General features: G+C 42.3%; 1 long non-coding RNA gene across 4 annotated transcripts; it reads right to left on the minus strand.

Moving 5' to 3' along the window:
- Positions 1 to 529: 529 nt before the first annotated feature.
- On the minus strand, positions 530 to 12,557 carry LOC132208037 (uncharacterized). 4 transcript variants are annotated; one of them, XR_009444149.1, is made up of 3 exons: positions 12,449 to 12,557; positions 11,368 to 11,509; positions 530 to 7,786 (listed from the first exon to the last, which is right to left on the minus strand). It is a non-coding gene; the product is annotated as an uncharacterized LOC132208037 (long non-coding RNA). The 4 variants fall into 4 exon arrangements; XR_009444152.1 differs by having other exon boundaries at positions 530 to 7,808; XR_009444150.1 differs by having other exon boundaries at positions 530 to 11,509.
- Between the last annotated feature and the right edge of the window lie 706 nt (positions 12,558 to 13,263).

Raw genomic sequence — 13,263 nt, forward strand, 5'->3', positions numbered from 1 at the left:
AGTTAAAATTCTATTTTCTTTCTTTATCATTTGCAGCACCAGCATAGGACTTTAGACCCATTTCTGTCCTTTTCCGTACCAATCCTGAATCAGAAACAGCTATCAATAACTATCTGAGAGCCCCGCTGAATTTATCCAGCACTTTTTTTTGGACAGAGATTTAATTTAGAAACACAAATTGTCCAATGTGTCAAATGCCTGAAATACTTGCTCACAAGGTCTTGGTGTCTGTCTGTTTAAACATTGCGCTGTGAAGACTTCAATCATCCATTTTAAGCAACAAGCACACAGTAACTGAACAGTCTTCACTTAAAAATACATTTCCTTCCTCATCTTTTAAGCTTGTTTATTTCTTTGTACCACTTAGTAGGAAGTCATACAACTGCACCAGAAACCTCTGGTCCTTCGAATCTTTTTAACCAATGGCTAAAAATGCAGTCCATAACATGAGAATTGGCAAAAGTTGTTGACACATAGAACAAAGAACATGTTGTGTGAGACTCAGCAAATAAATGAACATTTCTTAGACTGTAGCTGAAAAGAATTGGTTTATTGAGACAGATTTATTCACCATTTAACCGAGTGACTGGAGTCATACAGGCTGCTTAAAGATGAGGGAAACAACATCACTAAATTAATTTTGAATGTTAAATCCTGGAGCAAGTACCGAAAATGGGTTGCAATGTGAATGAGAAGAATACATTGGAACCTTGGGATTTTCTAAAGCAAATACCTTTTACTTCCTTGGACTGCAGTGGCGTCAGTGAAAAAACCCATTCGTCGCCTTATAAAGCAAGATTTGAACACTGACTGTGGGAGGCCAAGTTAGCTCAGTTGTTCGAACATACGCTGTTTAAGTGCAGGGTTGTGAATATGAGCCCAACTTTGAGCACGACCTGTTTAATTACTTGGTATTTCCCCTCTGCAAATTCCCTTCCTCCAGCTATTCTTGACAGGCTAACCCTTTCATCCCATGAATCAGCTTAGCGAATCTCTTTGTACTGCATTCAACACCAGTATATCCTTTCTTAAATACAAGCACCAAAACTGTAAATAATATACCAGTATGGCTTCACCAACATCCAATACAGTTGTTACAAGATGTCCTTATCCTCAAACACCAACACCTCGCAATTAAGGCCAAAATTCCATTTACTTTCTTCATAACTTCAGCAGTTTGGGACTTCAGACCCATCCTTGCCCTTTTCCATACAAATCCTGAATCGAAAAGTTATAATAACTGCCTGCAAAATGCCATCCCACTGAAACTTCAACCACTTGCTCAACTTTGTAACCGAAAGTCAAGTCCAGGACCTTCCCCTTCCTTGTTGCATCTTCTACTTAGTGGCTGAAAAAAATGCTGCCCTGGATGTATTTTTAAAATTCTGATAAATCCTTCACACGACGATGCCTACATTAATGTTGAGGAAGTTGAAAGCTCCTGCTACCTCAATCCTGCTATTTTTACACTTTCTCAAAATTTGCCTCCTTATTTATTTGTGGAGTTTTCAAAGACGCCGCCCCTCCTTATTGCTGTAATAGATTTCCTAAACAAAATAACAATATCTCCTCCTCCTTTACCAACTCCACTGCCTTGCATGAAGGCCCTATATCCTGGAATACTGAGCTGCTAACCGTGTCCAAGTGACAGCAATGTCTTTATGACCCCATTAATTTGTATCCTCAAATCATCCGCCTTATTCACCTGACTCCAAGCATTAAATACCATTCACCCTTAAACTCCCTTATACCTTAACCTGGCCTGTGACAATGCCTTCCAGACTCTCGTTTCTTCTCTTTTTGGCCCTTGTTATTATTTTGAACATTCTCTCTGGATTTCAGCCCACTGCTAAGTTATTTACAAGGCCCTCAACAGTACTGGAAACCCACCCCCACCTCCCACAAGGATGCAGGTCCCATTCCAGTTGAGGTGTAACTGCTGTGTGTAATTCTAGTCTTCCTGCTAAAGGAAGGGTGTTGTAAAACTTGAAAAGATTCAGAAAAGAAGTGTAATGGTTATTATTGTAATAGTGTACCATTAGTACACTAAGTTTCAAGCATTATGGGATGACCCTGTTCCCAATTGCTCATATGAACTGTACTGACTGTCATTGAGTGAAAAGTAAAAACCTAGGTTACTCACACTTGGAGGTGAGGATGGAGGAGTTAGGGCAGATGGACAGCCTTTCAAAATAAACTAGTCTGCTTTTGAGATGAAGACTCAATGCACAGTAGTTTTAATAAAAGGTTAACTTATATCGTTTTTTGTCTCCCAACTAGGTAACCAAACACGTGGTGTTTTCAAACATCATGAGAAACATGCCCAGATAACATGACGTGGACACAGATAATAGGAGCAACAAAAAAAATTCCTACAGATTCTTGGGAACTCATTGGTGGTTATCCACAGTGGCTCAGCGGTTAGCACTGCTGCCTCACAATGCCAGGGACCCAGACTTGATTCCACCCTTGGGCAACTGAGTGTGTGGCTGTTGGCATGTTCTCCCTGTGGCTGCGTGGGTTTCCTCTGGGTGTTCTGGTTTCCTCCCATGTGTTGGTTAGGTGGATTCGCCAAGCTAAATTGCCCAGAGTGTTCAGGGATGTGTAGATTAGGTGGGTTACCAGGACATGTGTCTGAGTGGCATGCTCTGAGGTTTTCTGTGAATTCTTGGGCCAAACAGCCTGTTTCCATACTGTCGGAATACTCTGAATTCTATGAAAACCAGTCCTAATGAACTAGGAAATCCTTTTTCACAGTGTGCAGGTGGATTGTCTTTACCCACTGTGAATGTGTTGATATACAGCAATAAAACGTCATCATTTTCAAAACCTACCCTACCGTTACGTATTTGTTATTGAGATTAATGCAAAAGGACGAATAAATTAAACACCATTTATTTCAATGCCAGAGGCCTAACAGCTAAGGCAGATGAACTCAGGGCAAGGTTGGAAACATGGAACTGGGTTATCATTGCAATTACAGAGACAAGGCTCAAGGATGGACAGGGCTGAGATTAATGTTCCAAGATATAGATCCGATAGAAAGTCAAAGCGGGAGGGGAAGCAAAGCAAGACAGGAGTGAAAAGCGGCATTTTTGAGCAAGGATAACATTATGGCTTTACTTAGGCAGGATATAGCTGAGAACACATCCAGGGAAGTTATTTGGGTGGAACTTAGAAATAAGAAAAGGGACGATCACTTTATTGGGATTATACTATATGCCTCCCAATAGTCAGCAGGAATCTGACAAACAATTTTGAAAGAAGATCTCAGTTATCTGTAAGAATAACAGGGTGGTTATGGAATGGATTTTAGTTTTCCAAACAGATTGGGAATTCCATAGTGTAAAAGGCTTGAATGGAGAGGAATTTGCTGAGAGTGTACAGGAAAATGTTCTGATTCAGTATGCGATGTATCGACTCGAGAAAGAGCAAAACTTGACCTGCTCTTGGCAAATAAAGCAGGACAGGTGACTAGGGTATCAGTGGGGGAGGACTTTGGGGCCAGTGACCATAATACTATTAGTTTTAAAATAGTGATGGAAAAGAGTAGACCGGGTCTGAAAGTTAAAGTTCTATATTGGAGGAAGGCCAATTTTAATGGTAGTACGCAAGAGCTTTCAAAAGTTGATTGGGGCAGATATTTGCAGGTAAAACGGAAAGGTTCAGAAGTGGGAAGCCTTCAAAAAAAAAGATAATGAGTGTTCAGGGACAGTATGTTCCTGTTCGGGTGACGGACAATGCTGGTCGGTGTAGGGAATTCTGGATGACTAGAGAAATCAAGGTTTTGGTCAAGAAAAAGGAAGGAAGGGCATGCCAGGTATAGACAGCAGAGATTGAGTGAATCCTTATAAGAGTATAATGACAATGGTATACTTAAGAGGGAAATTAGGAGGGCAAAAAGGGGACATGAGGTAGCTTCGGCAAATAGTATTAAGGAAAATCCAGAGGGATTCTACAAATAGATTAAGAACAAAAGGATAACTAGGGAGAGAATAGGGCCCCTTAAAAAGCAGCAATGCCGCCTTTGTGTGGAATTGCAAGAAATGGGGAATATAATAAAACAAGTATTATGCATCAGTATTTACTACAGAAAAGGATATGGAAGATATAGACAGTGGGGAAATAAAGAGCAACATCTTGAAAATTAGCCATATTTCAGAGGTAGTGATGCTGAACGGCTTAAAACGCATAAAAGTGGATAAATTCCTGGGACCTGATCAGGTGTATCCGAGAACTCGGAGGGAAACTAGGCAAGAGATTGTTGGGCCCCTTGCTGAGATATTTGTATCATCGATAGCCACAGATGAGGGATCAGAAGTTGGCTAATGTGATGCCACTATTTAAGAAAGGTGCTAAGGAAAAGCCAGGAAACTATAGGCCAGTGAGCCTGATATTAGTGGTGGGCAAGTCATTGGAGGGAATCCTGAGGGATAGTACTTGAAATATTTGGAAAGGGAAGGACTGATTCGGGACAGGCAACATGGCTGTGTGTGTAGGAAATCATGTCTCACTAACTTGATTTTTTTTGAAGAAGGAACAAAGAGGATTGATTAGGGCAAAGCAGTGGATGTGTTCTATATGGATGTCAGTAAGGCAGTTGACAAGGTTCCTCATGGTAGACTGATTAGCAAGGTCAGATCACATGGAATACAGAGAGAACCAGTCATTTGGAAACAGATCTGACTTGAAGGTAGAAGACAGAGTGCTGGTGGAGGGTTGCTTTGTAGATTGGAGGTGTGTGACCAGTGGTGTGCTGCAAGGATCAGAGCTGGGTCCACTCATTTCTGTCATTTATAAAGATGATTTGGATGTGAATGCAGGAGTTATAGTTACTAAGTACCAATCCTTGCAGCATACTGCAGGCCAAAGGCCTTTCCAAATGGCCAGCTCTCCCTGGATTCCATGTGATCTCACCTTGTTAATCAGGCTACCATGCGGAATTTTACTTACTGAAATCCATATCGAAAACATCCACCAGTCTGCCATCAATTTTCTTTGTAACTTCTTCAAAAAAAACTCAATCAAGACATAATTTCCTATGGACAAAGACATGTTGACTATCCCCATTCAGTCCACGCTTTCCAAATACATGTAAATCCTATCCCTCAGACTTCCCTCCAACAACTTACACATAACTGACATCAGGCTCACCAAAAGTTTATTGTTCCCTGGCTTTATGTTACCACCTTTCTTAAACAATGGCACTGGAATAGCCAACCTCCAGCCTAACAGCTCACCTATGACTGTCAATGGTGCAAATATCTGAGCAAGGGGCCCAATCGCAAGCCTAACTTCCCGCAAAGTTGGAGAATACACCTGAAGAAGTCCTGGGGATTTATCCACCTTTATGCTCTGTAAGGCATCCAGCACCACCTCCTCTATAATATGGAACTTTTCAAGATACACATTCATTTCTAAGTTCTCTAGCTTTCATATTCTTTTCCACAGTAAATACCGATGTAAAATACTTGTTTTGCATGTCATCCATCTTGTGCATTCCCATACATAGGCGGTCTTACTGTGCTTTTAAGGGGCATAATAGTGTCAAAATTGGCCTTAGTCCCATTGAAAACTTTAACTTTTAGACCAAGTCTATCCTTCTCCATAACTATTTTAAAACTAATACAACAATGATCATAGGCCCCAAAATATTTCTCCCACTGACCTCTCAGTCACCTGCCCTACCTTATTTCCCAAGAGAAGATCAAGTTTTGAGCAGGGACTAATGACACCAGTACAAACAGCCCAAAGATCCAAGTTCAATCCTTGATTTAAAAGCAAAATCCTTCAAATGTGGTTGTGGTGAACTTGCTGGTGTGTTAACAGTTTGCATGATTGAGTGAATCCCTTTCCACACATAGAACAAGTGAATGGTCTGGCCCCAGAGTGAACTCGCTGGTGTCTCAGCAGGTTGGTTGAGTGAGCAAATCCCTTCCCACATTCGGAACATGTGAACGGTTTCTCTCCAGTGTGAATTCACTGATGTGTCAGCAGGTGAACTGTCTGAGTGAATGCTTTTCCACACTCCGAACAGCTGAATGGTCTCTCTCCAGTATGAAGTCGCTGATGTGTCAGCAGGTTGGATGAGTGAGTAAATCCCTTCCCACACTCAGAACAGGTGAAAGGTTTCTCTCCAGTGTGAACTCGCTGATGTACCAATAGTTTGGAATTGCGAGTGAATCCTTTCCCACATTCAGAACAGATGAATGGTCTTTTCCCAGTGTGAACTTGCTGGTGTTCCAGCAGAGAGGATGACTGAGTGAATCCTTTCCCACACACAGAACAGGTGAATGATTTCTCTCTGGTGTGATGGGTAAATAAATCCTTTCCCACAATCCCCACATTTCCACAGTCTCTCCCCAGTGTGACTGCGCTGGTGTTTGGACATTTCAGATGAATCTTCACAGACTCTTTGACACACAGACAATACGCATTTCTCCCTGGTGAACAGTGCTTCTTCCTTCAATGTTCAAAATCCTGAGATAATTAGGTTATGACAAACAGATTGAGTGTCAGATCTGGTTGTGGTTTTGTTTGATTTCTCTGAATGCAATCAAAATTTCAAACAGAAAAGTAGAGAGAGAGAAACCAGAAGAATACACACAAAGATTGTGAAACTCTGAAATTAATCTGGTCAATTGTGGATCCAACACCGAGGGGCACTGCTGGATTATCAGTAAAACTGAACTGGTTCATTTAATGTCCTTCAGGGAAGGGAAACAGTCAGCGTTTGCCCAAAACTACAAAAAAAAGAGATAGAGTTTGGACAGACATGAAGGGCAGGCATTTTATACATCAGAAAATGAATCCAATTCCTGTTTTCTCCCCATACCCTCTGATGCTTCTGAAGGGCTGAGAATACACAGCAAAATACCTGAAATCTGAAATAAAAACAGAAAAAGATGGAGATCCACAGCAGATCTGGCAGCATCTGAAATGGTGATAGATGCAGGAACCATTGCAATCTTGAAGAAGTGTTGAGATGATCATCCATTGCACCATAATATAGGTTACACACCGAGTGCCAGAAAACGGGCCTAGCTTAAATAGGTGCTTGATGACCAGCACTGATACAATGGGGACAGTGTGTTCAACAATGTTACCCCGGTGTCTGACCCCATTTAGTTCCGTGTTTCTCTCCTATTCTCTTTTAGGAAACAGGCAGCAGCAAGTAGTGAAGAATGCAAATGATATTTTGCCCTTCATTGTGAGAGGATTCGAGTACAGGAAGAGGGATATCTTTCTATAAGGGCCTTGGTGAGACCACACCTGGAATCGTGTGCACCTTTGTTCTCCTTTCCAAAGGAAGGATGCCCTGGCTACTGAATGATCGTAAAGAAGGTTCACCAGACCAATTCCTGGGATCTCAGGTCTGATGCATGATGAGAGAGTTTTGATCTTGATTAATCCTTCTTTCTTTTAATCTTTCAGCCACCGACAACATCATGAACTAATTTCACGTCCCATTTGCTGATCTGAGTCTCTTACTACTGAAGCTATACTTTGGTTCCCATTCCCTTGTCATCCGAGTTTAAATCCTCACCAGTGGAACTAGCAAAAACATCAACAAGAATATCTGTCCCAGCTCTGCCCAGGACAATTGTTCAAGCTTGTGCATGTCCCACCTTCCCCAGAAACAAACAGTCTCAAAGCCTCAGGAATCTAAACGCTTTAAGTTATATCTCCAGCCATGCACTCATCTCATCTGTCCTCTTATTCTCGCTTTCACAAGCACGTGCATTGTAGCAGCTCACACTGTTACTGGATTAGATCACGAAAGGTCCTGTGGGGGTCATAAAAGAGTCCTGTTAAGAAGGAACATTAGGGAATTTACTTGGGTTTCTGTAAACAGGCAGTTCAAAACACATAAGCATTTTAATAAGAGGCAGTTTTTAAAGGCCTGGTCCAGCCACAATCACAAGTTTGTTACTTAATTAAAAAGTAGAAGCAAAAGTCTGATCCTACAGCATTCTGAACTGTTTAGGTAATTGTAACCAGAAATGCAAACAACCAATTAACATGAAATGGTTAGCTGAATTCCTTGAGCGAATGTTTGTCAGCAATAAAAGCAGCTCACTGCATCATTATGGAAGGCAAAGCAATAAATGGTGTAAACACAACCTCTAAAAGACCAACAACATAGGAAGGGGCAAAGAAAGGTTATAAAGAGAGAAGTCAGGGCTGCAGAGAGATAAAACAATTGAAATGTAGATATGGATAATTTGAATAAATTCTTACATGCAAAGATCAATGGAAGAGTGACAAAGATAGATTGCAAAATCCGAAGTGAAGACATGATTAGTGCCTTAGTTATTTGTGAAATCTAAACAAGTTTTGTTTAATGGCTTGGTAAAGCTCTAAAGTGACTGAATTTCATCCTCAGTGGAATTTGAATAGATGCTTTTTATTAAAACAAGAAAGTAATAATGGAAAGCACTTAGAGTAGAAAATGAAACTTCAATTTAAAAATCATTTGCAGCATGCAAATCGTTGGGGTTGTAAACTGCAACAGCAAGTCAGAAACACTGTTTGTTTGGTCTCTTAAGCTGAAGTGAGAGAGGGATTTTTCCACAATTTTCAACTGTATTACAAAATTGTAGTTACTTTATATCAGAGTTGAGTTTAAAAGACTTTATCACAATTTCTAACAATCCACACTACAGTTAGTAGAGAATTTGGAAAAGTTCTCAGTGATAAGCTACTATTTTGGTTTTTGGCAAAAAACATGGTGCAGCTGGCAAATGTCTGAGGAGGAATATAACTGTCAAAAGCATTGTAAGGTCAAAGACAGATGAAGTCATTTTCTAGCTAACCTCAGGAGATTATGGGAGGGTTTAAGGCTGAACATAGTATTGTCCATGATTGTTTGCTTACTGGATTGGATATATTGATTTGGGGTGTGTGGCTAACAATGACAACAATATTGCATGTAAACAACATCTAGCAAAAGGAATAAAAATATTACAATCAGCCAGGGAAAGTTTGAGTGTCATTGCCCACTCTTCCAATCTGAGCTGTATTTAAGAGGGGAATTAGGCCTCACGTGAAAGCCAGGTTTGGAGTGGACTCTGGCCTCTCCCACACATGCGGTAACAGAGCTCTGAATAAAGGTCGCTTGTACAACTGAACACAACACAAAACTCCTCCCTACCACAATGTGGCAATGGGTGTAAGCTTGACAATACTACATTTGAGATCTTGTATTTTAATGTATCTCTTATCTTCCTATCTTCAGCTTTCAGGTCCTCCTATGTCACTGGTACAATCGGATGTTCACCCTCCCACTCCAGAATGTCCTGAAGCTGCTCCATGTCATCGCTGATCCTGGCACCAGGGAGGCAACATACCATCCTGGATTCATGTCTCTCTGTGCCCCTTACTATTGAATCCCCTGTCTCTACAGTCATATTCATCATTTTCCTCCCCTTCTCTGCAGCAGAGTCACTCCAAGTGCCATGAACTTGACTGATGCTGCTTCACGATTGGCCACCCCACCACCACCAGCCCTCGACCAAACAGTACCAAAAACAGTATATTTGTTTGAGGATGATGACCACGAGGGACTCGAGCACTTCATTTCTGAGCCTTTTACTTGTCTGATGGCCACCCATTCCCTTGCTGTCTGTGTAATCTTCACCTGCTTGTGACCAATCTGTTGAGAATGCTACCACAACCTTCTCAGTATCATGAATGCTCCATACTGACTGCACCCACAGCTCCAGCTCTGAAAAACAGCTAACCAGTAGCTGCAGACGGATACACTTCCTGCACAAATAGCCAATAGGGACACTGGTAATATCCCGGAGTTTAACGCGGAAAAGTGTGAGGTGATTCACTTTGGAAGGAGTGACAGGAATACAGAGTACTGGGCTAATGGTAAGATTCTTGGTAGTGTGGATGAGCAAAGAGATCTCAGGATCCGTGTGCACAGATCCCTGAAAGTTTCCACCCAGGTTGGTAGGGTTGTTAAGAAGGTGGATGGTGTGTGAGGTTTTATTGGTAGAGGGATTGAGTTTCAGAGCCATGAAGTCATGTTGCAGCTGTACACAACGCTGGTGCGACCACACTTGGGGCTCTGGTCGCCACATTACAGGAAGGACGTGGAAGCATTGGAAAGGGTGCACATGAGATTTACCTGGATGTTCCCTGGTATTGAGGGAAGGTCTTTTGAGGAAAAGTTGAGGGACTTGAGGCTGTTTTCGTTAGAAGAAGGTTAAGAGGTGACCTAATAGAGACAAACAAGCTGATATGAGGAGTAGATAGGGCGGACACTGAGATCCTTCTTCCTCGGATGGAGGTGGCTAGCACGAGGGGCCATAGCTTTAAATTGAGGGGTGATAGTTGTAGGACAGATGTCAGAGGTAGGTTCTTTACTCAGAGTAGTAAGGGCGTGAAATGCCCTGCCTGTAACAGTAGTAGACTCGCCAAGTTTAAGGGCATTTAAGTGGTCATTGGATAAACATATGGATGATAATGGAATAGTGTGGGTTAAATGGGCTTCAGTTTGATTTCCCAGGTCGACACAACATCAAGGGTCTATGTTCTGTTGTGCTAGACAAGGACACCACAGACCTGAGGTCTTCTGTTGTGACTTCTCTCCAGATTAAGCCAGTTTCTGCCTTAAAGAGAATTTAATGAAGCTAGGTCCTTCCCCTTCATTTCAAACATTACTATTAGAAAATCAAAAGTCGCTAACTTTATATAAGCTAATATATACTTTAAAAACTGTAAGAAAATTCTTTACAGTATCAATTATCAATTGACTGTTTCCGTTAGGACGGTGAGACTTTCTGAACTGCCCAAACTGAGACTGAGCATCACACTCAATCTTTCAGTTTCACTTTCTTTCTGTTTCACCCAACTCCAAAGCACTCTCATTTAGCCAAGCAACACTCTCAGTGCAGCCTTTTCATTTTCATTGTCTGCTCACACCCACTCTGATCTCAGCCTCCCATACTGTTTCAATTCAGCTCAATGGGAGCTCAGGGAACAGCATCTTCACGTTAAATGCAGTAATTTATAACCCTCAGGACTCAACACAGACTTCAGCAGTTTCAGGATCAATAGAGTTGTCAGGATCTGGAAGATTCCACTTGAAGGGGTGCTGGAATTTGTGCCCATATGGAATTTTAAAAGGAAGTTTGCAGATATTCAAGAATGAAGAATATATAGATTAAAATCATGAAGTGGGCGATTGGGACTAAATATGACAGTTCTTTCAAGGAGACGAGGTGTTGTTTGGACAAAACTGCCCCTCTCAGGCCAATATCTCCTTTCTCAGCTGCAGGGTATAGAACTCAACACTTATCCCAGGGGTGATCAAACCAAAAATTTGAATATTCTGCTTTCAAGTTACAACCTTACCAGGAATATTCTCCCATGGATAGAATGGTTAAACCTCTTCCCTTTCGCATTTAAGTGTCAATGATACTCAGATCCTGATCACTCTGCAAAATGGAGAACTTGCATTGGGATCCTGGTCTGCAAATTATTCTCAATTAATACCCTGTAAAACAAATCCATAAGAGACAAATAACTGTCAGCCCTGGATAGAAATCCAGAAAACACCACAAGATTGTTTGGAAAAGGCAAACATTTCTCTTGGTTTCCGTTAGTCATGTATAAATCCTCCTGTTCAAATCACCCTGCTCCCCGACACAGAAAGATGCAGAGGGAAAATACACCCATTATTAGAGACGGAGGAAGTCAGATATTAATAAATTTGACCAGGGAGCACAAGGGGACTCAGAGCACGTTCAGTGATTTGATCCCAATCATATGAACACTGGACAAACGGATATGCTTTAATAGATCATAATATTTAAAGCAGGACTTCCGAAAGTGAGAGTGCAACAGGTAACATGAAGTTCTGAGCAAGGGTTAGCGGATCCGAAACGTTATTTTTTAAATTCACGGATGCTGCCAAGCCGACTGAGCTTTTCCACCAACTCTGTTTTTGAACATGCAGTTCTGAACGCGTTTTCGGCATTTCTCCTCCACTAAGTATCTAACGTTTAACTGCAGCAATTTATACTGCCTGAAGCCAGTACTTCGCCAGCGTCAAAAGTCCTTCCCAGGAAATACACGCTACGTCTCAGTCTGGGGAAGAAGTCCAGAGAAAAAAAAACACATTTCGCTTCTATATACCCGCCCCCCCAAAAAGAAAGGCTGCGCTTGCGTTCCGCTGCAGGTTGCCACCTATAAATATGGCGATCCGGCATGAGTCCCAAAGATCATTGCCCCTAATAAAGATGGTGGCAATCACCTCTGCCTATCGCAACCTCAGGTCCGCAGCAATTCTTCCATTTGCTGCAAAACACGGGGCCGGCATGTTAAAATGTATGTTTTCTGACATGCATCGACCGCAATTAAAACCTCTCAGTCAATACCGAAACTATTTCCCTCCCGGTTTGTGCTCCTTTCCTTTTTATCCCGTGTACTGTACCTTCCGAAAGCAGCCGACCTTCAGTCGCAGAGATTTTGCGCCCCCGAACAAGGGCGATCACGTGATTTTCACACAGACAAACATCTCACTCGCTCTGATTGGTTGGAGGATAGGCCGCTTCCATTGGCCCCGCCCCGTGCTCGGATTGAACCAAAGCTGACATCGCTCACAGGGAGACAGCAAGAGCTGCAGGTGCTGGAGTCAAGGATGACACAGTGTGAAGCTGGAGGGACACAGCGAGCCAGGCACCATCAGAGGAGCAGGAAAGTTGATGGTTCAGGACCCTTCTTCAGAAATGGGGGAGGGGACGGGAACTGAAACATAAACAGAGTGGGGGCTGGGGAAGGTAGGTGGGAAGGTGATAGGTGAGTGCAGGTAGTCAGTGGTGAAGATTTTTCCTGCTGTTCATCAGCTCTGTGAGTGATGGTGAGTGTTCATCCCGAGATGAGGGAAAAAATGGGCCACTCCTGATTCTCCTAATGTAAGGCAAAACAACAGCTTGTATTTCATGGAAACTTTTACTCTGTCATTCTCCTCGATGTTTTGGCAGTTTCGGAGACATGGATAGAGCAGGGTCAGGAATGGATGTTGTAAGCTCCAGGGTTTAGATCTTTCATTAAGGACAGGGAAGGTGGTAAAAGAGGGGGAGGTGTGGCTTTGTTAGCCAAGGACAGTACAACGGTGGCTGAAAGAACTCTTGATGAGGACTCGTCTACTGAGGTGTTATGGGCTGAGGTCAGAAACAGGAGAGGAGAGGTCACACTGCTGGGAGTTTTTTATAGGCCCCTGGAAAGTTCCAGGGATGTGGAGGAGAG

This window comes from Stegostoma tigrinum, unplaced genomic scaffold (genome assembly GCF_030684315.1).
Source record: "Stegostoma tigrinum isolate sSteTig4 unplaced genomic scaffold, sSteTig4.hap1 scaffold_256, whole genome shotgun sequence".
Classification (NCBI taxonomy): domain Eukaryota; kingdom Metazoa; phylum Chordata; class Chondrichthyes; order Orectolobiformes; family Stegostomatidae; genus Stegostoma; species Stegostoma tigrinum.